The sequence below is a fragment of the Octopus sinensis genome, linkage group LG1 (assembly GCF_006345805.1).
Source record: "Octopus sinensis linkage group LG1, ASM634580v1, whole genome shotgun sequence".
Taxonomy (NCBI): Eukaryota; Metazoa; Mollusca; class Cephalopoda; order Octopoda; family Octopodidae; genus Octopus; species Octopus sinensis.
In genome coordinates this window covers 163,910,249-163,926,203 of record NC_042997.1, presented here as the reverse complement: position 1 = coordinate 163,926,203, position 15,955 = coordinate 163,910,249, and the positions used below count along the sequence as shown (strand labels likewise).

The following is a 15,955-nucleotide window of genomic DNA, read 5'->3' as shown; positions in this document are numbered from 1 at the left end:
TGCTATATATAGATATATATCTGTTGTATATATGTACACACACACGTATATATATATATATATATATATATATATATGTGTGTGTGTTTGTGTATATATATATATATATATATATATATATATATATATATATATATATCTTCCTATCTGTCTGTTTTTCTATGATTAGTTAACTATTTTTCACCACTACCACTACAACAATTGCATACATGTATATTATTTCCATGAAAAGAGGCCTTATATGTAACGTAAAAAAAAATAGAGAAAAATGAAGACACTACATTAAGAAACTACCAACCCAACATGACATATTTCAACTTGCCAGCATTTATTGATTGTAATCTGCAGCAGAGGTCTTTATGCATGCAATCATTGTCCTGAAACTTGGGACTCAGATTCTAGATCAATATTGTTTAGCAAGTTCAAACCAAACATGAACACTAAAACGGAATAGAGAGAGAGAGGATGTGTGTGTGTGTGTGGTTACTGTGTGTGTTGTTGTTGTTTAGCTCAAGTTAGCTTTGATGGTGCAAGCCTATAATCACGTTCCTTTCAGCCATGACCAACTCAACTGTTTTTCAGCCATAATATACCTCAGACAACACTGTTCAATGTACTCTATTTTTTCCTGAGCCAATAGGGTATTATTTGAAGGAGTCAGGCTAATGATTTGACTAACGTGTTCCTTTGTTAGTCCTGTGTGTAAGCCTGTATTTAGTTCTTACCCCTTTTTTCTCTATTTAACATAGGTAAACTACTTCTGAAGATTTATTTTCACTGCTAAGTGGTTTATTAAGGCACTATCTGATGTTAACCGCTCAGCTGTGAATTGGGGAAGCATTAATTTACAGATTCACAAAACTGTATCTATACAATCACTAAGAGAACTGGTTTGTGTCTGTGGACAAATTTTGAACTCACAACTGTTGCATAGCCATCAACTTGTACTATACTTACAAAATATATCACTTAACTTTCTTCACTTTCTACAGACACAAAAGTAGGTGAATTATTATTTATAGATACCAACTGACAGTTTTACTATATTATTCAAATTTATCATTTACTTTTTATTAAATAGTAACATTGAAAGTGGAGCTCTGATAGACAGATTCAGGTTCACAAAGCAAAAGTTCGAAGTTGCTTGCAGCTTACCATGTGTTCTACACATTACTCTTGCTGTCTCACTAAACCTAGCTGAAAAGGAGCTACAACTTTCATTTCATAGTTGAGTGATTTGCTGTACAAAGAAGAAACCCAATTTTAAAATACAGGCTCCAAATCTACTATCTATAGCTGTATTGTAATACAAAATAACACATACACACAGATGAAGACTTTATTTTTATGTAAGGATTCATGAAATGATGCATTATAGTCATAGACATTGTTTATTTCAAGGTTGACCAACACCCATGAGTGAAATTTGGTAGACAGAGAGTGTTCTAAAGTAAGGCTGTGAACTGGCAGATCTGTTAGCATGCCAGGAAAAATGCTTCGTGGTATTTCGTCTGTTGCTACGTTCTGAGTTCAAATTCCACCTAGAGAAAAAAAAAAAATAAGGCAGTGAGCTGGTAGAAACGTTAGCATGCCGGGTGAAATGCTTAGTGGTATTTCGTCTGCCATTACGTTCTGAGTTCAAATTCCGCTGAGGTCAACTTTGCCTTTCATCTTTTCAGGATCAATAAATTAAATACCAGTTACACACTGGGGTCGATGTAATCGACTTAATCCTTTTGTCTGTCCTTGTTTGTCGTCTCTGTGTGTAGTCCTTTGTGGGCAGTAAAAAAATAAGAAACTGTTCTAAAACATGTTATACATATATGATATTTTATAATATACATGTACTACTTGTATTATAATACATATAATATCTACAATATATGTTTTGTGTGTGTGTGTGTGATATATATGTGATATATTAAAAAGAACTTGGCTTCCATCTGAATCTCCTTCCAGTTTCACTGTTCATTTACATCTCAAAATAGCAAAGAAACATGTTCAAATTAATTATGTACAGAGATCTTTTATTGTTTATCTTTTACTTGTTTCAGTCATTATACTGCAGCTATGCTGTGGCACCACCTTGAAGAATTTTTAATCAAAAAAATTCGCCCCCAGTACTTATTTTTGTTAAGCCTGATATTATTCTATCAATCTCTGTTGCTAAACTGCTAAGTTATGGAGACGTAAACACACCAACACCAGTTGTCAAGAGATATCGTGGGCAGACAGAGACATGAAGACACATATCATCATTATCATCATCATCATCATTTAACGTCCGTCTTCCATGCTAGTGTAGGTAAGATGTTTCACAAGAGCTGGCCAGGCAGAAGCCTGTACCAGATTTCTGTAACTGTTTTGGCAGGATTTTTACAGCTGGATGCCCTTCCTAACACCAACCACTCTGCAGAGTGGACTTCGTGTTTTTTATATGGCACAAGCACAGGTGAGGTCAGTTTTTACAGCTGGATACCCTTCCAAACACCAACCACTTTACAGTGTGGACTGAGTGTTTTTAAGTGGGAGCTGCACTGACAGGGTCACCAAGTACTTGCAAGACAAACAAAAAGAATTTTTTTCAAGAGGGGAGGTGGCATTGGAGGAGGTGATCTTGTGTTTACTGATGAAAGGTGAGACAGAGAGACAGAAACAGGTGTCTTGCTGTAGAAGAGGTACAAGGTTACCCGGCTGGAGAGAGAGAAAGAGATCAGAAATGAAGATGGAAACAGGTGTGCTACCATAAAAGAAGTACATAGTTACCAACCTGAGGGAAGTGCAGGAGAAGGTGAGAGAGAGAGAGTGAGAGACAGCAGGACAGAGATAGTGGCAAAATGCTGGGAATACTCACAAGGGAAGAGATCAGAATATAAATGGGTTGGTTGAGTAAAGGAAGAGAGAGATATATATGGTGGCAAGTGCCAGAGCATACCCTTGAGGTTCAAACACCATAATATAAGTGGCAGGATATTGCAAACGAAGTGTGATTAAAGAGTGTGGAGGTGGGTGAGTGAATGGTGAAAACCTGGGTTTGTATATAGTCAATGGGGCTACCGGATAGCATGATACAGAGGAACAGGGTTATGAGGATAGGATTGGGGAGTGAGAGCTAGGCATAGTGTATGAAGGAGGAAATGTGAGGGAGGGAAGAGATGTGGAGATGTAGATTTGTTAGGTTTGTTAGGGTAAGGTGAGTGAAAAGTTTTCTTGCTACATGTGAGTGAAATACACAAGTAGGGAGCAAGCAGATAGCAATAATACAGTGAGACAAGGCATGTGGGTGGAACACGCAGGTCGAGGGCTAGTAGAGAGCAATGATACAGTGGAACAAGGCCAAGAGGACAACATTGGGGAGTAGGAGGTAAGTATAGTGCATGAAGCAGAAATGTGAGGAAGAGAAGCGGCATAGTTTGGTTTGTTGTGGTAGACTGTGTGAGAAATTTTCTTGTTAAGTGTAGATGGGACACAGTGCTTCTAGAACTCAGTTTCGCTGACGTGGGCAGGTCTTCTCCAGAGCTTCATATCACCAGACATCTCAGTCCATTGTCAGTTTCTCCGTGAGGCCCAATATCCTGAGTTCAGTCCTTACCACTTCATCCCACTTCTTCCTGGGTCTCCCTCTTTGGGTACCATCCACTTTCAGTGATCAGCACTTCTTTACGCAGCTGTCCTCATTCATACGCATCACATGTCCAAACCAACATAGTCTTCTCTCTTGCATGCTACATTTGATTCCTCTTATGCCCAACTTTCTCTCAATACATTTGCACTTTGCCATACATGTGCACTGATGTTGCACATCCAATGAAGCATACTACTTTCATTCCTCTCCAGTCTACATATATCTTCTGCATTCAGAGCCCGTGTCTCACTACCATGGAGTATAGCCATTTGCACACAAGCATCATATAGTTTGCCTTTCACTCTGAAAGAATCCCTCTGTAGCCAACAGAGGTAATAACTCTCTGAACTTCCTCCACCCAATTCTTATTCCAGAAAAATTACTTTCAAAGCATCTGCCACCATTGCTAATCTGGTCACCTTGGTAACAAAAGCTATCTATAACCTCAAGAGAGCCTCCTGGGCATTTGAGAGAATCTAAGTCCTGTGTGCTCTTAGTGCTTATTGTTCCTGTGCATCTGCCATATACAAGATGGCTTTATCTATTGATCTACCTATAATTCCATTGCACCTCTTATGTGTCCATAGTTCACACTGGGTGCAGTGAATGGAATTTCTTCCAACTCCTTTCCTACATATTGAGCAGGACCATTTACCTGGCAGAAAGAGAGTTTTATCTTCTTTCTTACTAACAACTTTGGCCTTAGCTAGGCTAACTTTAAGGCCCTTTGATTCCAAGTTTTGTTTCCATACCTGGAATTTCTTATCCAATTCTACTAAGGATTCTGCAATAAGAGCAAGGTCATCAGCATATAGCAGTTTCCACAGGCATCCAGTTTGAATTCCTCTGTTATAGCATGGAGGACTATAATGAACAAGATTGGGCTGGGAACTGAGTTCTGGTGAACCCTGGTGTACACTAAATTCATCACAGTATTCATAGCCGACTCTCACCTTACTAACAGTACCACTGTACATGGCTTGCACAGCTCTAACAAGCCACTCCTCTACTCTTAACTTCCTTAGAGACCACTATATAACAGAGTGGGAAACTCTTTCGAAGGCTAAGTACAATGGCTTACACTTGGCCAAGTACTTTTCCTGCAGCTTTCTCACTAGGAAGATGGCATCTGTGGTACTCTTCCCTGGTACAAAACCAAACTGCTTCTCATCTAGTTTAATTCTATTTCTAATCAGTTGAGCTATATCCCTCTCAGTAACTTTCATGACTTGGTCTAGCAATTTAATACCTCTGTGATTCCTTGCATTTAAGGCATCATCTTTACCCTTGTATCAGTTAACTATAATACTACTACATCAGTCATTGAGGAGCTGCCTTCCCGAATAACCTGATTAACAATACAGGTGACTAAGCTGTATCCCACGCTACTGGAAATTTTAATTATCTCAATAGTGATTCCTGATGGCCCAGGGGCTTTCCCTGTCTTCATGTCCTTAATTGTCTTATCTATTATGCTGCTGTCATCTCTGAGGGATGGTCCCTGTAGAGCCATGGGGTGAGATAAATTGTATACCATATGCTAAAAAGTGCTTCTAATTCATTTAGTGTGCTAACTGTACTTCTGCACTATATTTTAAATGAGGATATGATTTTAAGAAACTGAAAGAAGGAAAACATTTTACCATTATTATTTCAACATCAAAAAGTAAGAGATAGTTTGATACAACTGAGAAACAAAGAGAAGATAGATCGATCCAACTGAGTGCAAAGCCTCAAGTGATACTATACCATGACAATAGAGACGTTGCTTACATCAGTATCATCTATAAGTGAAATGCCTTTATCCAAGAATGTTATTTCACTAAATCACTCACATTTAGAAGATACGTCAACAGTTTGGCAGGATGACAATCAGAAGATCTAAAAACCTTTGAAGTTTCACTACATTTACTCTTTCGTTTGTTTGTAGCTGATATGGTTTTTCCAAGATTATTACTTAGAAAGAGACATTTTATGCTGAAATATTAGATATAAATTTATTTGAAATTGTGAAATAAATTGTATTTTCATGTACTGAAAGACTTTTATTATTCATTTATATCATGCTTGTACATAAATACACATGCATGTGTGTGCTGTATGTGTATTTATGTATGAATATGTGTGAATACATGGAGGGTGTGAAAGGTGCATGTGAATGTGTGCATGTACATGTGCTTTCATACGCACATGTTTATGTGTATTTATATGTCTATGTGCTAGGTATATAAATATGTGAGTGTGCATGAACAGTGGAACTGAAATGTGCTGAGATAAATCTGGATGTACAGACATGGTGTACAAGGGAAAAGACTGTGCTGGTAGAGACATGTGATGATCAGTTGTATAAAGAAGTGCCAAATGACTTAAAATTGTGTAAACCTGTGGAAGGGGTGAGCATAAAAGGACATGGGGGGTATGGTGACAAATCTGAATCTCATAACAGGGAGGACAAAGAACCTGACATGCAGGAAAGAACACAGCTACAATTTCTCACATGATAAAAGGGTTATTAAAATGGTTGTAGTGGTGGAGGCTGAGATATGTACTTACATTGGATTTCTTATCTTTCATGCTCTTGTTAGCTCTTCAAAAACTGCTCTCTTTATTCCACTTTCATCTACTATTCAGCCTCTTTCTGCTGCCCACTGTACCATCCAACTTGTCTAATGAGGAATAGCATCCAATCTATTAAATGTATCTGAATTCAATCCTCCAATCTCACCTCTCACTATTTCTCTTCCATCATCGCCCCCCTATCACTCTACTTCACTCCCATCACAGTGCCTGTGTAATGAGGGTTGGCATAGAATATCTTCATAGTACTTCTTACTATGGCTCTTCTTTACCACTAGCTATTATTTTTCTCTCCTCAATGTGACTCTACATTGATATCTGTTAATTTCACCTAATGCCAGCAGCTGTGGAAAATTTTGTCTCAGTGAAATCTCATCTGACTTAAGCAAGCATGGAATAGTAAACATCTCAACAATGATGATAAAATAATGACACTGATGTGTGTGTGTGTGTACATGGTGTGTGTGCACACACATGTATGCATTTGTCTCTCATTGCCTTAACGTCACAGGATAGCTTGATATGTGTGTCACCAAACAATCAAAGTCACCCATTTACTGTATTCCCAGACAGACATCCTGTCATGGGGAGGTATTGCTTCAAAACAGGTAAGAGTTGGTGACATGAAGGACATCAGGCCATAGAATATATATATATATATATATATATATATATATATATATAGAGTGAGAGAGAGAGTGAGAGAGATAATTGTATTCTATACAATTATAATTAAAGGTACAGAAGCTACCATGCCCTTAATCATAATCATATTCTATACATATATATATCTCTATATATGAATTTTACCTAAAAGTTTTTTTTATTTGCTGGCCACTGATAAAGTTCATTAATTTTAATGATTTTATCCTTTAATTTTGCTTATTTCAGTCATTAGACTGTGGCCATGCTGGGGCACCACCTTGGATTTTTAGTTGAAGGAATCGACTCCAGTACTTATTTCTCTTTTTAAGCTTGGTAGTTATTCTATCAGTCTCTATTGCCAAACCTTTAAGCTGGGGCACATAAATACACCCCAACTGCAAACACAGACACACACACACATGCACACGACGAGCTCATCAATTAATATTTATATACATTCACACCTGTTGTAGTTGGCACTTGCCTAAAAGTGCTAAGCTATGGGATAGAACCTGAAACATGTGGTTATAAAGTAAACTCTGTATCCACACAGCCATACCTGGATTCTTGTATATGGGCATGTAAAGAAACCATCTCTGATTGTGAAGCAGAATGGATACAAATGCAAAAATATGTACACATATTAAGCCATGCTTCCTCACTTTACTTATTAATAACTAAAGTGGACTGGACCATGAAATGTTAAACTGTTTTGTTTGATATACAAGGCTGCAGTGGTAATTGTAGAAGAACAATTCAGCCTTTTGTGAAATTTGGTATATATTCCTCTAAACTTTTAGGAGAATGGCTCCTGGCTAATGAAATCTTGATGCAAGAGCCATGTAAATTTATAGTAGAAACTGTGAAGCCACTTTCTGCTGATTGGAGGGGAACAGGAGTACTTTTACTATGTCATCCTTACTAAATGCATAGACACAATAATTATTAGATCAGCCATTTATGTGTGCATGGACACTATAATTTCCTGGACACTGCTTGATAAGCCAGTTATGGCTCTATGCAATCAACATTAGCAGATAAAAGTAGGTGGAAAGACATAATTAAAAAAAAGGAAAAAGAACAGAATCACAATAGCTATGTAAATAGAAATGAAATTACACACACACACACACACACATAATTCACACAGCAATTTTAGACAAATCACATTTGCTTAGGAGCCCAGCTCCTACTTCATACCTCACAGGAACAAGAAAAAAAATGGGGTACTAGGTTATTGTGTACTAGTAGATAAGAATAAACACACACATGCACACACACGCATGTACACATACACACACGTGTATATATACGTGTGTGTATGAATGTATATATGCTATGTATATATATATATGTATGTGTGTATGTATAATATATATATATTCACAGACACACTCAGTTAACAGTTTGCAGCCATTTACTCAACGTGCAGGAATTGAACACCAATTTTTTATATGCTAAACTACCTCTGAAGAGATTTGACTTCCAAATAATTTTTAATTTAATTAATTAATTTTCTGAAGGTCTGGAATTGAAACAGCTGTGAGGGATGTTTGTCAATTTTTTAATTAATAAATAATAATTTATTAATTACCTCTCTATTTTCTCATCTTATTATATATATATATATATATATATCATCATCATCATCATCATCATCATCATCATCATTTAACGTCTGCTTTCCATGCTAGCATGGGTTGGACGATTTGACTGAGGGTTGGCGAACCAGATGGTTGCACCAGGCTCTAATCTTGATCTGGCAGAGTTTCTACAGCTGGATGCCCTTCCTAACACCAACCATATATATATAGGTTTCAGGTTCAGTCCCACTGCATGACATCTTGGGCGTCTTCTACTAAAGCCCTTGTGACCAATGCCTTGTGAGTGAATTTGGTAGATGGAAACTGTGTAGAAGGCCTGTTATGTATGTGTATGTGTGTGTATCTGCCTTCATGTGTATATCATCATCATCATCATTTAGCATCTACTTTCCATGCTGGCATGGGTTAGATGGTTTGAATGAAACTGGTAAGCTGGAGAGCTTCACCAGGTTCCAATCTAATTTGGCTTGGTTTCTCTGCCCGAATACCGTTCCTAATGTCAACCACTCTAAGAGTGTAAAAGGTGCTGTTTATGTACTACCAGCACAAGTGCCAGTTATATGACACCAGCATTGGCCACAATATGATTTCACTTGGCGTAACATGTCTTCTGCACCAAGGCATATCGCCAAAAGTCTTGGTCATTCATCTCCTTTTTCTTTGCTGGTATGGGTTGTAAGAGACTTCTTGAGGCAGCCCATACTTGTTTTCAAGTATGTCTCACCAACATTGACCTACTTTTATATGTGGGACATAAACAATATTACCATCACTGCCTAAGCAGTGTCAAAGCAAAGACACATCATCATCATCATCGTTTAACATCCGCTTTCCATGCTTGCATGGGTTGGACGATTTGACTGAGGTTTGGTGAACCAGACTCCAATCTGATCTGGCAGAGTTTCTACAGCTGTATACCCTTCCTAATGCCAACCACTCCGAGAGTGTAGTGGGTGCTTTTACGTGCCACTAGAGTTTGGTGGTACTGGCAATGGCCACGCTCAAATGGTGCTTTTTATGTGCCACCTGCACAAGAGCCAGTCCAGCGGCACTGGCAACGACCTCGCTCAAATAGCAATGACCCCGCTCAAATGGCAATGACCTGGAGAAAAAAACATACACACGCACACACACACACACACACACATGTACACATATTCATATTTACACAATGTGTTACCATACTGTCACCATCAACCAAATTTTTCTCACATGGCATTGATCAGCTTGCCTGAAATTCCCACAGTAGGATTGAACTCAAAGCTGTGTGGTTGTGGAGTGAGCTACTTAACTACACAGTCATATCTGTGCCTATTTTTATAATAAAATTCAGTCTGTGTGTGCTTTTCACAGTTTTGACTAAAAAACAGAACATTGTTGTGATATAATATTTCAACTCATGTTCACTTAAACACACAGCCTTTTCCCCTAAAATATTTTGTTGAAAACTTCTGCCCCCTGAAACCCTCAAGCTAGAAGAAATTCATTCCCTATTGTTTCAATTCATAAAAGCAATATTCAACTTTTTATTAAATGGATTTAATTCTAAATGATGTCAAAACACACAAACATTTGGCAGTAAACACACATATATATTTGTTGATAAGGAAAGAAATCTCATTATTTTAGTTTGTGTACTATCTTTGAAACTGGACATAGTTTATGTGTGCGTTTGTGTGTGTGTGTGTGTGTGTGTTGTATGTGTGTGTGTTGTGTGTGTGTGTATGTGTGTGTTTGTGTGTGTGCGTGTGTGTTTGTGTGTGTGAGTGTGTATGGCCTCCTCACCAAGCAAACAAGGTAGCATCATTCATAAGCTAAAATGATGCAAAGTACATTGTGACCAGCAGTGTATAACAACATTCAATAGTCTGGTCAATACCATGATGATGATCATCATCATCATTTAACATCTGCCTTCCATGGGTTGAACAGTTTGACAGGAGCCAGCCAGGTAGAAGACTACACCAGGCTACTGTGTCTGTTTTGACATGGTTTTTACACCTGGATGCCCTTCCAAATGCCAACCACTTCACAATGTGGATTGGATGCTTTTTACATGGCACCAGCATTAGCAGGGTTACCAAGTAATTTGCAAGACAAGCAACTTTTGACAGGGGAGGGGGCTTTGGGGGAGGTGATCTTGTGTAAGATGATGAAAGATGAGAGTGTAACAGAGATACTGAGAGGCAGAAACAAGTGCCTTGCTATAGAAAAGATACATGATTACCTGGCCAGACAGAGAGTGGTGAAGGAAGAGAGAGAGAGAGAGAAAAAGGGAGAGAGGAGTAACAAGAAAGAGAACAAAAACAGATGTGCTGCCGTAAAGGAGGTATTTGGTTACCTAGCCAGAGGGAAGGACAAGAGAAGGAGATAGAGAGAAAGAGAGAGAGAGAGAGAGAGAGTGAGAGTGATCAAGAATGAGAGTAGAAACAGGTGTGCTGCTGCAGAGCAATTTTTAGGAATAGGAAAACACTCATTTTTTTTACTTTGAAACACTTTATTTTTGACAAGGTAAACACTTCACTGTCATCAGGACCCTGAAACAAAGAAGCACTGACATTTGTTATAAAAAATTATAAACAGAAATATGACATTTTAAATTTATATTTGGGAATTTGGGAATGATAAGAAAACAAAAAAATCTCTCTCTCTCTCTTCTCTCTCTCTCTCCTCTCTCTCTCTCTCTCTCTCTCTCTTCTCTCTCTCTCCTTCCCTTTGTGTGTGCATGTGTTTGTACATGTGTGTGCATGTATATATATATATATATATATAATGAGAAAGTGAGAATTTACAAAAAAAAAGACGAAGATGGCTGTGTAAGCAACAAACAGATGTATTGGTTTAATGCTCGGGAAGTGAGAAAGTCTTTTACATTTTTAGCCTATACTTTTCGACAGAAAGGAACACAGAAATAAACAGGGAGTGTCATGGTGAATGCCGGACAGAGGAGTCACACAGAAGAGCTAGGAAGAAGGGGAAATAATAAAGTAGTGGTGATCCCAAAATGAAGGTGACCATCTGTGTGTATGTGAGAGCACGTATGTGCCTGTGGAAGGGGGCTGGTAACATTGATGTGTGTGTGTGTGCATGTGTAGATGTGTGGATGATGGTGTAGGTGCTGGGAAGTGGTCACTGTTAGTGTGGTGCAGGGAAGTGGTCACTGTTAGTGTGGTGCAGGGAAGTGGTCAGTGCTAGTGTGTGTGGGCTGGTGTTGTATGGTAGTGGTGTGTGATGTGGTATGGTGGTGTTGGGGTGTGGGGGAGGCGAGGGTGGGGTCTAAGGGATGAGGTGGAGTGGGATGGGATATATAGGGATGATAGGTTGGAATGTGTAGGGGGTGACGTTGAAGGGAAAGGGTGGAAGGAGAAGGTGGTAGGATGAAGAGAGGATATATATATATATATATATATATATACATACATATGCACATGTATACTCATATGCATATGCAAACATGTAGGAGAGAATGGGAGATTTTTATTCTGTTTTCTAATCATAAAATTTTCAGATAAATATTTAAAATGCCATATTTCTGTTTATAATTTGTAATTGCTAATTTTTTTTTTTTGTAACAAGAAATGTCAGCATGTCTTTATTTCCAGGTCTCCATAACAGTAAAAAATTTATTTACCATGTCAAAAGTAGATGTTTTCCAGGTGAAAAAAAAAATGAGAGTGTTTTCTTTGCCAAAAAAAGTGAAGTGTTTTTTTTTTCCATTGTCATAAAAATAGAAAATGTGTCATGTGCGATATTTTAACGCTTGCTGAGTCAAATACCCAATAATACAAGAGCTTGATGAATTGAACAAAAGAGTTTTCCTTGGAAAACTGTATTCATCATCATTATTTAACATACTCCTTCCATGCTGACATGGGTTAGATGGTTTGACAGGAGATGGCCAGGCAGGAGCCTGTGGCATGTTTCAGCATGATTTTTACAGCTGGATGCTCTTCCCAACACCAACCACCCCACAGAGTGGGCTGAGTGCTTTTTACTTGGCACTCACACAGTTGAGGTCAGTTTTGGTGTGGTTTTTACAGCTGGATGCCCTTTCAAATGCCAACCACTTTGCAGTGTGGACTGGGTGCTTTTTAAGTGGCACCAGCATTGGCAGGGTCACCAAGTAACTTTGCAAGACAAGGAACCCTTTAGAGGGGAGGGTCCATTGGAGGCGGCAATCTTGTGTCAGATGATGAAAGGTTAGAGTGTGACAGAAAGAAAGGCAGAGACGTCTTGCTGCGGAAGAGGTACATAGTTACCCAGCCAGAGAGAGAGAGAGAAAGAGGAAAACAGGGAGAGAAAGACAGCTCCTCAAGTATACTTTCACTAGTATCAGTCTGCTAGTTGCAAGTCTTCACTAAGCTTTATATCTTCACCACAACCAGGATAAATTCAAATGTGATGATGGAAAATAATTATGTCATGTATATTTGATGTTAGTCATTCTAATTCTCATCTTTTAACATTAAATACACCTGAGTAAATAATGGCCAAGCTTTTCTCATGTTAATAGGAATTTAATTAAAATGTTTGGTGGATCCAACTGCATTAATAATAATGCCACAATGAATGCTAACATTTTGTAGTTCATTATTTTACATTTGTTCTGTCATAAAAGTCGTTTAATAATGGTGTTGAGAAAAATGAAGCTGAAAGCATGGCGTTATTTAGTGACATTCTTAACCACACAACCACATCTGCACTTGTATTAATATGTACTTTAAGATAAATGATCAATTATACAATGTATATTGGCTGAGCTGTGTGATCTCACCTATCTGGAATTTCTATTTAGTTTTGCCTGGAGAAAATATTCTTTATGATACTGAAAAAAAATTCCTAATTCCAATTTTTAATGATTGTCCACCTTCAAATACTCTGTTTCAGAGTAGACAACCAGAAGTAAATTTCCAGTTTCTGATATTTCATTCCAAAATGTTTTAATACATCATTAGATGCAATAAATGTAGGAGATTACAATCCTGCAAGAAAAATTAAGTTTGCAATCAGGATTAGGATTTATGAGTAGATTTTAAGGATTCAGTTTTAGGTTTAGGGGATTGAGTTTAACATCAGAGGTTCACATAGAGAGAGGAAATAATTGAAAAAAATTGAACTTGTGAATTTCTTTTCCTTCCCACTCAAAAGCATTACACCTGATGTTTAAAGCATAGAAATTGTAAAAAAAAAGATTTCTAAATGACAAATGGAAAAGATATATGGGAGGGATACATATTGCACAAGCCAGATATTATTGAATATATATATATTGCTTCTCCATTTATAGTGAGCTAGTGAAACACTGATAAATTTCTAAAATGTCAAAAAAACATACTTCTGTTACAAAATTAATACTTTTTGCAGACTTACTATGATACCACTTCATCTATTAAATCCCAAAGAATAAGTGTTTTATTTGCCAAGCTACACTGAGAGTCCTAATTTACACATGCATGCACGTGCACACATCACACACTGATTCTGTGAATTATCAACCTATTAATTCACACTTCCAACATTTTAATCCCTCTCTCTCGTTGGTAGCCACCAGTACAGCTTATCTGAGGACACACTTCACTATATCACTTACCAAAGTTGCCTCACTCTTAAGAATTTTAGTGAAAGCAATGTTGCTGTGCTTTGACATTAGCCAAATCTTTGGCCATGATTGGCATAATAATCATCTAGTGAAACTACCTAGGCTTCATTAATTTCATCTTCTCTCTTCCTGTTAAATCACACCAGTAAGGAATGTGTTGATAGAACTCTTTCTGGTGCACTCTATCAACTTTACTATGTCCTCTGCTGTATTTCTCATGCTCTTTCTTCTGTAAATTAACAATCTGCCTACTGGTCTACTATCATATAAGCCACTCATGTAAGCCAGTGAGTTCAGTTTCTATGCAATTAAGTCCTTCTTAGATTAGACCTTACGATCTTTAAAAAGGATACTTTGGATAATGTCCTAGATGCACATTGCCTCAGAGAGAGACAGTATAATCACAGATGGTATGTCTTTGATCATATGTTTGCTTTATCAGGTTTGCAGACTGGGTGCTAAACAACAACAACAACAATCACACTTGTGAAGATGATACCACTCTTCCCTTCTCCTTAAACGTCTGTCTACGCACTTTATCCATCCACAGGCAATCTAAAGCACCTTTCACATCAAACTTGTATTGCTTCCTTGAACAGAAATCTCAGAATACACAATCAAACTTTCAAACTACAAATGCTTGGCCTGACAATTTCTGATATTTTTTTCTTTTCTTTTTTTTTCCCTTTTCTTTTTTTTTTTTTGCCTCATAACCCTGACATGACCCTGAAATATAGTTAAAAATTTCATCGCGAAGACTTTTGGTCCTCTTGAGGATCCTGAAAGCGTGTAAGCTCTGATCAGTTGCTGATCCTTTAAGAAGTTTGAATTAGACCCACAATTTACTTGTGGGATGATATAATTGTGCAATTCCCCCCCCCCACCACTCTCTCTTATGCACACACACTTTCTAGTCAATATTTGTTTACTGGACAAGTGCAGTTCATCTGCATCTGTTCATGAAGAATTCTATGTGTGATATAGCAATGACAGGAGATCATCTAGTGTCTCTTGGTTAGCACTTGAAATTATTTCTCCTCTCTTTACTTATTCATCAGCTGGCAACATATTTTTAATATTAGGATACTTCTTGTATAAACTTTGAGAACCTTACATTCTTACAATAGCTCACCATTCCACTAATGTTTTCTTACAATTAAGATCCTATTTATTATGTACATAATAAAGAGCTACCTTGACAAGTCTCTCTTGGCAAAAGCTTTAATGAGTGACATTATTCTCTCAGGTATGTGTCATAAATATTTTTCTGTTAACTCACATGAATGTTTTATAACTTAAAAATTGCACTGAAAAGATGTTAAAAAATTCTTACTTTTATTCTTTTTTTCTCCCACCCCACCATCCTTTTCTTTATTCTCTGCAGAATTTTCTATTCAGAGTGGGGTTCATGAAAAGAATGATTTACTTAGCCTTTAGGGCATATTAAAAAGCTGATCTAACTAAATTTACTTTTCTATAAGGAAATTTAATTTATTTTCTCTTAATAATCATTGGGGAAATATAGGCTTGAAGTGAAGATGTTTATTTACTCACCTCACTGACAGCAGACAAATATATGGTGCTGCAGCTGCTAAGCTGTAACTTTATTTTTCTCAAAGAAGACTGCAAAAATTACAAATTTAACTGTATGCCACATTAACTTGGAATAATTATAGAAAAAGAGGAAATCTCCTAGTAATAATGTAATTTCTTAATTAGGTTTCCAACCTTAAATTTGAAAAGAAAAGAAAATCAAAATTTATAGCGTTCATGCCTTTCTGTCATAGAATCTAAACCAAGATGTGATTTACTAGAATGTCACGAAAACTTAGCATTGCACCAATAATTATTATAGCAAATATTTGAACATTACTGTCACTTTATTGATTTTCATAGCTTAGTTTG

At 37.3% G+C, this 15,955-nt stretch overlaps 1 protein-coding gene and 1 long non-coding RNA gene across 5 annotated transcripts in view; one reads left to right on the top strand and one right to left on the bottom strand.

The window, feature by feature from the left end:
• Window positions 1-15,955, top strand: part of LOC115215581 (inversin) — a 408,281-nt gene that overhangs the window by 258,347 nt on the left and 133,979 nt on the right. The gene's annotated exons all lie outside the window — the stretch shown is intronic.
• LOC118765011 overlaps window positions 1,357-15,955 on the bottom strand; it is a 40,199-nt gene continuing 25,600 nt past the window's right edge. Inside the window, exon 3 of the long non-coding RNA XR_005000854.1 lies at window positions 1,357-1,541. This is a non-coding gene — a long non-coding RNA (uncharacterized LOC118765011). The remainder of the gene's footprint in view (window positions 1,542-15,955) is intronic.